This window comes from Crocodylus porosus, unplaced genomic scaffold (assembly GCF_001723895.1).
Source record: "Crocodylus porosus isolate Cpor-Errol unplaced genomic scaffold, CroPor_comp1, whole genome shotgun sequence".
NCBI classification, from domain to species: Eukaryota; Metazoa; Chordata; order Crocodylia; family Crocodylidae; genus Crocodylus; species Crocodylus porosus.
In genome coordinates this window covers 53,450,960-53,461,780 of record NW_017728909.1, presented here as the reverse complement: position 1 = coordinate 53,461,780, position 10,821 = coordinate 53,450,960, and positions in this window count along the sequence as shown.

The following is a 10,821-nucleotide window of genomic DNA, read 5'->3' as shown; positions in this document are numbered from 1 at the left end:
GGGGAGGGCGGGGGCTGCCAAAATGTCAGCTTGGTTTTCAGAGACTGGCCCAAGCGATAACATGCACAAAGTTTGGGGCTGGTCAGGTCCCAGTTTTTGGTTTGGCTCAGCTCTTTCTGTCCTTCTCTGACGCCGGCCTGAGCTGCTGGCATGCAGTGCTGCTCCCTGCAGCTCAGCATCCCATTCCCAGCAGTGCTTTCTGCAGGCTACAGCTACCTTTGATTAGATGGGCAAGCTCACTCAACCTGCACACTGCTGTCTGTAGTTTAGGCCATCTTCCACCCCTACCTACCTTATTTTAGTTCTTTTCCCACTTTCATATAGGCCAGGCCTCTCACTGCATAGGACACATACCAAGGATGCTGCTCCCAATAGGTCAGTGCATGAGAAAGGTAGGAACTAGATGCCACTAAAGAGAGATTTCCTCAGATAGAAACATCCTAGGATATATTGTAGAGAGAACTATAGGATTATCCACTTTACTGTTGTCTGTGATTACTCAGTCCTGTCCTGGTTTTACATGATTTTCCCTCCTAATATTGAAATTAAAAGCATTCGACCCAGTTTCAACCAGTTCACTAGTCCACCTAATTTGCAGGCTCTAGTACAACAGCATTTGGCTTATCTCCTACTTCTCAATTAAGTCAATGGGAATAAGACTTCCATGGTGTAGCTCTGAATTTATATTGGTAGCAGTAGAAACAGACTTTCCTGAATGAAATCTGAATGAAAGAAGGTTAAATTACCATGGTTTATCTGTTGTTTATCATATCATAAAACTGGACACACACAGTAGTTAGCACTAGTATTTGACATGGGGCACATCTCTGCCTCATTTTAACTCTATAATCTGCTCATCTCTCCCCATCCACTGAGACATTCTGTTTTTCCACTTTATTCTGCAGACCAGACTATACTTCATGTTTAATGCAAGTCAGAACATTTCACATCTTCTGTTTGCAAAGTTATGACTTCCATTAGCAACACTATCATGACATTTCATCACCACCATTGTTCCCTTGCTTTACCTGTGGCAGGTTTGGGTGTCATGCCTTGTAGTTTTGTCAGGGTTGATTGACTGTGGAGTTTTACTAATAGACTAATGGATTTGTATAGGATGATCCTGCCTCTGGCAGGGGATTGGACTAGATGACCTCTGGAGTCCTTTCCAGCACTGCTTTTCTATGAGTCTATGATAGCAGTCACTGTTTAATGTCATGACATATTACTATGCTGTGACAGATTTTCATCATGTTGTGATGCTGCATTAGGCCCTAGCATGTATGTATTTATAGAATACCCATGCACTCATCACTGTAATAACTAGAAATTGCTGTTCATACATAAAATAAATATAATCAAGAGTACTGTTGACATCCTATAAGCATAGTTTACAACAGCCTCATTACGTTCAGAGCTTTACAGTAAATCTTACTACTTATTGGCAACCTGGATTTTCATTTCTTCCCTAGTTCCCTGTCCAGGATGGTTTACTCATCCTAATGTACTGCTTTCTGTATAGCTAGGTGCTCCATTCTTCAGGCAGAGGGAGCATCTGCAAGCTCCTGAAGAAGGGTATTTGTACCCAAAACTTGTATTGTTTTTACTTTTACATCTGGAGCAGCTGTTTGCGACATCATCCTGAAAATGTTGGAAGAAGCTAATTGTCCTATAAAAGTCTTTAATATCTGGAGTTAGTGTCTGAGCATCTCCAGGTGCAACAAAGGAGTTTTAATAGACACTCATTAGGCCAAAGAAGAATTTTTCCAACTATTTTAGTTGGTCTAATAAAAGATCTCAGATTTACCCAAAGAACCTTGTCTACCTATGTTCTTAGACCAACAAGACTACAACCAACACCCCTTTCAAGGGTTTATGCATTTGACTTATGTTCACTAAAGTCATCTTTATTTATTCTAATTCAACTTTCTTATTCAGCTCCTGTAGCCTTTAATATCTGCAGTACCTCTGTAACATACCTACTCAGCCAAATTTTGCTGCTGCAAACTTGTAAACAAATGAATAATATTTCTTCTCTTTTTAAAAGTTATCCTGCAGCCTTGGAAAGACTGACACCTTGTCTAGCTATCTCAAAACTTTTATTTCAAATACTCTGGTTGCAATTTATGGAAATTGGCTTGCTGGAGTTTTTCTACAATTTTCTTTTTAATGTTAAATGTTAGAAACTCCATGCAACCTCTACAAGACCAAATTCTGTTCCAGCTTTAAAAACATGGAACTCCATTGAGTTCATGAGATTGCATGAACTATAACTCAAAGAAATGTGGTTCAGACGGTATAGGACATCAAACCATTTTAAAGGAACTAGAAAGAAATTATCCAATCCTCAGTCTTAAGATAAAGCAAAATGATATGGCACATCAGAACTCTGAGTTTGGGAGTCTGCATTTCAGCCAAATAAGAATATCAGGGAGACGGTGCTTTAAGCCTCAGGCATGGCAGAGACAGGCTATGACTTGTATTGTTTTTACTTTTACATCTGGAGCAGCTGTTTGTGACATCATCCTGAAAATGTTGGAAGAAGCTAATTGTCCTATAAAAGTCTTTAATATCTGGAGTTAGTGTCTGAGCGTCTCCAGGTGCAATGAAGGAGTTTTAATAGACGCTCATTAGGCCATCCTAAACGCCTGGGTCAAAATTCTTCTATTATACCTTAAGCAACTTGTATACATGTAACTGGAGAGCAAATTTTGGCTCTTGGAGTATATATATTTTTGCATATGAGAGACACTTCAGAATTAAGCCTAACTGATGGTCAAATGAAGTAAGGTAGAACATTTACTCCTACATACATATATTCACTGCAGGTTACATAAGCTAAACAATATTCACAACCAAAGTAAAGGTCTAAAAATGTTCTTTTAAAAGTATGTGGTCTTATTTATTTATTCATTTGATTCCCAAGCTGCCCTCCCCAAAAAGTCACATTTGTGATTTAGGACCGTAAAGTTCGCATTTCCTCTGTGACATCTTGTTAAGCATGATTGCCTTGTTTAAAAGATTTAATGGGCTGGAATATCTTTCTAAGATCATTCTGCTGCACACGAGTTTAAGAAAACCTTCCCGAAAGCAACCATAAGTAATAACTGCAGCAACAAACTAAGAATTCTTGACAAGGTATTTTTATCAGCAGTGGCATTTATCAAAAATAAATGTAGTGTTTGCCTCTAGTGATAGACCGACAGTGCTGGAAACCAGACTCTGTTTTATCCACAGCATGCATAGTAATAGTGAAAATTTTTGCATATAGTCCCAAATTCAGTCCTGGATAGACTCTCTCTAAAGCAGGGGTTTTCAACCTTTTTTTAACAAGTGTACCCCTTCTGTCTCAAAGTTTCAGCTCATGTACCCCTTTATATTAAAATTATTTGGGGAGCTGAGCGCACATGTACACATGCCCCTGCCTCCCAGCAGGTAAGTCTGTGGGGCAGGGGAAAGGGCTGTGAGGGGGACAGATCAAGACTGCCGTGGTGAGGAAGGGAGTGGGGCACGGACAGGGGCAGGGGCTGGGGTGAATGGGGCCCTGGCTGGGCCAGGTCACAGGACAATAAGCAGTGAGATACACGGGCATCGCACCACTCCCAGGGCAGCTGCAGCGGCACACAAAGCCCAGCACACAGTGGCAGCCACCTGCACCCCACACACAGATGGGGAAGGGCACATGCCCCCCCGGGCCTCCTCCAGGGTGCATACAGAGGCAGGAACCCGCCCCCCCATACCTCCTACAACCTTTTTAAGTACCCCTAGTTGACAACCACTGCTCTAAAGGATAACAGGTGCTCACTTTTCATGTCCATTCAGTTATTCTCTGAGATCTCTGCTGTGATTATGAAAAGGTGACAGTCAGTTTCTTTCAGCATACCACACTGATGCTGTGTAAGTCCTTGCTCAGGCTAATCTTTAACCAGATGAGAACTTCCTCTGATATCAATGCAGGTTTTGTCTGATTAAGACTTAAAGGGTCTGGCCCTTTATTTCCATTGAGTGGCCTAACGTTTCAATTTGTGCATTTGAGTACAAATCAGTAGGCTTAGTTCTTAGCTTTGCAAGTACAAACAAAACTGAATCAGGCAAAGATGGCTTTAAGCTACTTTTCTGCCTCCTTCGATCCTTGGACTGGCTCCCAAAAAGTTAGGCTTTCCTAGTAGTTTCATAGAGAAGTAGAATTGGAAAGATCCTCAAAGCTAGGTACAGGCATTCAAGAAGCCCAAGGGGGAATCAATCTAAGTTACGCAGTTTTCTGTAAACGGCATAGTTTAGAGCGGTAGTGAACAGAACATTTGCCTTTTCGTGGGAATGGGCTGCCTATCTTAGCCAGGTCCCACCATTTTTAAGCCAGTCTGTGTGCACTAAACTTCTGTTCTCTTAGGGGTGTAGGACACCAGGGCACTTCAGTCAGAGATGTGGAGGAGCCCGCCATGCTGAGCCTGTGAAAATGGCAGCTGGCCCCATTATCTGCCTACAAAATTGGCCGGCTGCCTTGTTGAATTAGGTAGACCCCTACCAATACTGGTAAAAATGTAATAGCTGTACCTGGCCCAAGAAATCATCTGCTCCAAACAGGGATTGCAGCCTTTGTGGTACTAGCACCATACCCCAACCAAGCAAGCTAAATTGTATACAGCACTTAATCTGGCCATCCAAACTAAGGAGAATTTTACCTTTCAGCACCAACATAAAATAAACCCCTTTAAGTTCAAACAAGCACAAGCTACCAAATCAAACATTTGGGTAAAATTCTCAAAAGCACCCGAGTCATTAAGGAACTAAGCTCCATTTTCAATAGGACCTAGGGGACCCAAGTGTTTCAAAATGTAGTGTCTTTTGTAACTTTTGTCTGTGGAGCTCCCAGCCTGTTGCTGTTTTCAGAATGGGAAGGGATAAAAGGAGCAGAAGAAGTTCAGCCTGGGGGGGTTCAGGATCCCCTGGAGGGTGGGGTGGGTGTATCAGAGCCCCTGGGGGGGGGCTCCAATTCACCCACTCCACCCTTCACTAGCTCAGAAGCCCCAAGAACAAGCTTCCTCCATCGCCTTTCTTCCCTCTCATTCTGAAAACAGTGAGCACTGGCAGAGCTGTAGCCATTGCTATGGGAACCTGGCTGCAGGCTTTGAGGTGGTGGCTAGATTCCCCTCCCCCCTCTAACCAACAGGAACTTCTGTTTGGTCTGGGGTAATGGTATAACTCAGAACAGTTTGCAGAAATCATTCTGAGTTACACCTGGGAGCTGCACTTCTGTCTGCACCCTTTATCTGATACATCATGCAATTAGGGGTCAGATTTTTAGTGGATTGTCTATTTTTAAACTGTCTTCAGCCATGCACTTGTGTTTGGTCACAGCTATAAACTGCTTTCTATGGCCAGATTGGGCAAAATTGTCACTTCTGTCTGCACCCTAGGTTATTTAGAAATATAAATCCCACTGGCTTGCAATGGGACATAGGGTCATAAATCACATCTAAGACATTTTAAGGCACTAAGGCACCTCAGATTCCCTTGAGTGGTATCTAAATCACAGAAGCATTTTTCTGTAAATAAAATAGAATATAACTCTAATATCTCAGATGCCATGGTATAGTAACTGTTGGCAAAGATTGACTTATTCATGGTGACTTCTGTGTATTCTATCAGTTTTCATTTGAAATGTAACAAACTGAAAGCACAGAAAAACAGCAACTGCAGCAATTATGCATGTGATCATTACTAAGAGTTTGAAATCTTGCTTCAATTATCTCTGATTAGAAAAAGCATATTCCTCCAAATGAATTTGATTTGCTTTTACTTTTGATAAGTGATGACAATTATCAGTAGCATTATAAATATATTATTTTGGTATTTTTTCATGAAATTGACTGATATAAGAGGAAGGATTCTGCATTAAAATCCAGGAACTCCTATTAATTTAAGAAAAAACTTCATATCCCAGCTTGTGGCTCTGAGCATTTCCAGAAACATAAGACTCTTTTCCTAAAATAGTTTTCTTGAAAATTCCTTGAGAAGCTTCCAAGCCCAATTTCTGTAATCTGAAAGAAAACATTTGAATTAGTTAATAAGGCTCCCCTTAATATTTTATCCATTGGAAGTACTTACAGGGGTTTTCAGAAGACAAAGATTCTCATGAAGTGGCTGAGTCAATAGGATCAAAATATGCAAACACCTCAGTAAGTCCCCAAAAATTCTTTCCAATATAGTCTCTAAATATCTGTGGGGCCTCAGTAACTCAAGTTAATTTTAATACTGTTAAATTTATTTGTTTTAAAGGATTTAAACATATTTCGTGTTTAACTCATAACTGAACCACTCTCAAGAACTGCCTTTAAGGTTAGTCACATGAGCAGCCTCCATTTTTTTTAAATTTCCTCAGTTAAGTTCTGAATGGTGTTGTGGTAAAACTTTATTAAGTTAAAGTAGCCTAGACACAAGAATGGAAATTAAGGACCTTTTCCCATTAAACAATTTACACAAAGGTCTCCGGTATAAATTACGCTTTCCACTTACTGTTGTTATCTCTTTGATCATTGTCATCTTGGGGCAGAAATTCCACAAACATTGTCATCTTGACTCATCATTCCACGGGCAGAGATAATCATGTTAACCATAGTTTCTCTACATCATAGTTGTAGGGCAAGCTGCACCTCTGTGTCCTTTCTGGTCATAAATGTGAGACTCCCCTTCAGTGTCAGACCTTATGCTTTAACCTATAAAGGGGAGGAATTCCACAATTAACCCATCCTTAGACAAGGCCTGGGGTATATACCTTGTGTATTAACCATTCTCACCTCCTCCCCCAAGCAGGCCTGAGTCCCAGTACCTGCTGTTATTCCCTTTGGGAGGTTAAAACTAATAGCATACAGTGACATACACCCCTCTTAAAATCAGAGTATTGTTTACTTTAACAGTTGGAACAAAGCATGTAGGAGACAAGTAGTTTAAAACAGTCTGGAATTGTGTTTATTTTACCTAAAGTCTTGCCCTTCCTTGACTGTAATCTAGGCAGGCTAAATTTCTGAAGATTTACTCCCTCCCCACATTCCCCCACCCCCAACAGCTGGATCCTATAGCTTGGTCTAGTTCCCAGAATAAGAAACCTCTGATTTTTTGGAAGATTCCTTTTAGGCCTGACAGTGTTTATATGATTTTTCCTGGTTTAGACCAATTTTTGGTTAGAGAGGAAATAAAATCTTTAAAGCCAATTGTCCTGGCATTATCCTTTAATAACTTCTAAGCATTTCTGGAGAAGTGGCTTATTTTGAATGCTTGTTTTGTTTCTGCTGCCTGGTGTTTCAGATGGTTTCTTGTTGTTTTAAACTGATATACCAGTAGTCAAATAGAAAGCATTTCAGTAACTAGGTCAATGTGCAGTATTCATAAATTGCTGGAGAGCAGTTCCACACCTATCACACCCCAGCCAATGCTGGAGCTGTCTAAGTTTAAGATGGTGGCTTACTGTACAGTCATTTTGCCCCTATATAAGCCTTGGGGGTTTTGATAAGCTTACTCAGACATATGCAGCACAGTTTAATTTAATCTAGGTAAATTGTTCTCACATGAGTGCTGCAGTTCTCCACAGCTATTCCTCATTGGCTACAGTCACATATATTAGCAAAAGGAAAATTGATAAACTACAGGCGGCCTTGTCAATGACTCAGCCAATAAGTTGATAGAAGCTTTACTCTGAAACAGCAGCCTTCATAGAAGTCATTGCCAGGCAGACTGACAATAGAAACAAATGGCAATAAACTGAACAGCAGTGCAAAGTAGTGAAATACATTCTGAAACACTACCTAGGCACCGAGTTTGAATACGCTGAAATACAAAAGCATGTTACCTATTAAGGGATTTCATTTTTAACCTTCAGAGTATTTTTAACAACATTTTAGCTTATGTCAATATTAATGTACATGTACATGTACATGAATTCTTGCCTACAAATAAACCATGAGGTTATTCCTGTCAGCACATAATTTGGAAGTTCAACAACATGCAGAAAGCACAAGCAGAAAATGTTTATACTGTTACCTGTTTTTGAGCTGAGAGATTAGCCAAAATTTGAGCTACTGCAAGAGAGGAATTCGAAGAAATGTCCATTAGGAGACACGTTTGATAATGGAGTCCAGTATCTTGGAGGCAGTCCTGTTCATCTACAAGGAGTACACAAAGTCCTGTTTCCTGCAAAGAATTAAAAGAACCCAACGTGACATGGTTATTTTCTTCTCTCAGCATTTTCCCATGGCTATCCTACAAGTGCTTCTGTGGCCTTGCCTTGTACTTGCTTAATGCTTTCTCTCTCAGCTTCTCTGTTTCTTTCCCTGTTTCTCTTACAGACACTCAGGCGAACATAGTTTCAATCCAATCAATGCCCTAGCTTCTACATTTGCTGTGTTAGTCCCAAAGGGAATAGTTCAGTTTCTATTCCAGCATTGCCATGTGCCTGTGTTTTAGGTGGTGGCAGCTACCTGGTTACATAGAAGAGCTTAATGGATTCTTTACGTTTGTCCTGAAAGAAAGGTAGCTGTTATAACCAACCTCAGCAAGATTTAACCCAATGCATAACAATATGTACTATCAGCATGTGACTGTCTCCCTAGACAGGGTACAGAAATGTTGAGAAATGGTTTATGCTCAGATTAATTTGTCATCAGGATTTTAGTCCTTAAATTATTTTCAGCCATGTATCTAGATTCTATACTGCTCATTCAAGGCCTGATCCAAAGCCCTTTCTAGCCAGTGGAAAGACTCCCACTGATATCAGTGCATTTTGGATCAGTCCCCATAGTCCTGCAGTCTTTACCAAGATCTTACTCAGGCAGTTCTCCCATTGAAGTCAATGAGATTATTCCCTTGTATAATAGAGCTCACTGTCAGGAAGATTTTAATGATATTCAGCATACATTTCCCCTGTTTTACTATCATCCCTTGGCTCATAGTCATACCCTCATTATCGTCTTCCTTAAGGGGTGGGGAGGGACTAGTCTTAAACCATTTAGGCCTACAAAACTTGCAAAACTACCATTGACTTATTAAGGAGGCAGGATCAGATCTATCTCTTTACACTCTTAAACTACTTAGACTATTCTCCTGCCCCTCCTTTGCCATCAGATTGCCAAGCTATTGCTGCATTGTTTGCATGGGTATTTGTCTGATTTGGGATTTGGTAAAGACTGCAGGATTGAACCTTATGGCAACACCTAAGGTGGGAGAAAATGAAAAGATTTGTCAGTACAAATCAGTCTTTGTATAATGCAAAGACATATAGCAATATGAATTTTAAATAACATTTGATCTCATAAAATTGTTTTATCATATTTCCATCAGAAATACATCCTTGCTACATAAAATTTGTAGTAAAATTATTGTAAAGAGTTTTGATTAAGAACCCAACATTTATAGTTTGGGATAGCTTTATAATATGCAGTGAACAAGACAGATTATGTGATACCTCTTTTTGGACAGTCAAATCTTGTGTATAATTTGGCCTTTCTTGATGGCTAGTCAGGGATATCTCCTAAATTACCAGAAGTTGAAGGTTCTTTATACATCTTTAAAAAGGTAATTTTCTTTAGATTTGTATTAGCAGCTCAGATTTTAGTTATAACTTAGATGTCCCATATTACTGATGATTTTCATAAAGATAAACTTTTTGCAATTTTCTAGAACTTTATAAATTTAGAAGTATAAATTCAATTAGTGGAATCTCATTAGTTCTGATGCTCCATTTGTTTACACTGGGTTAAATTCTCACTTAGTGGTACAGCTGAGCATTGAAAACAGAGAGCCCCTTTCCCTCTACTTACAAAAATGGGGTAGCAGAGCAGAATAAATGTACAGTGGGTACCCACTTAATATGGTCCCTCATGTATCATGATCCCTAGTGGATACAGCATGTCAAATCAGAGGTTCAGCCAACCCCCAAATCCCCTGTGTATATATATGCTGTAAATTCTTTGAAGAAAGGATTATTTTCTTGTTTGTATGTACAGAACCTATGACAATGAGGGTATGACTGTGGCCGCTAGGCACTACAATGACAGAAATAATAAATAATAATAGCAATTAATTAAATTAGTTGGTAATAGAAATGGCACCAATTTAGGTTTTAGAGCATTTGTAACATGCGCTCTATTTTATATTCCCTTGAACACTCTCCACTCTTACTCCGTTCCAGCAAAATAATTTGAATGTCTGCTCCGTACAGCTACTGCTACATTCCCCTTCCTAGGGCTGTTGTGTAGTAAGGACAGCATTTTGCCCAATGTCATTGAATAGGTAGCACAACTTACAATTAGTACATATTCCCAGTGTCCAGCACCCGTTGCAAGTCACCTTTCCAATAAGCTCTAATTTCTGAGCTTACTCACCACACATCCCAACAATTACAGATAGTCATAGTTGTCTTCCATTTTTAGTCTTTGCTGTTACTCTTGCTCATTTGTACTATAACTACTCAGATGTGGTATATATACACACAGCTAGGCAAGGCCTTAAATGTCTGTATATCAATGCTCGTAGTTTGGGGCATAAACAGGAGGAACTCGCCTTCAGAATAGCCAGTTCAGACCCAGACATAATAGGGCTTACAGAAATGTGGTGGGATTCATCCCACAACTGGGCAGTTAGCATTAGGGGCTATAGGCTTTACAGGTGGGATAGAGAAGGAAGGAAAGGCGGGGGTGTGGCACTCTATGTCAAGGAGCAATACACATCCTCTGCCAGCAGAATGGGGTCAGAAGAGGGGCAAGCTGAAGTGCTCTGGGTCAAGATACAAGGAGGCTGTGGGGAGAGGGATCTAACGGTGGGGGTCTA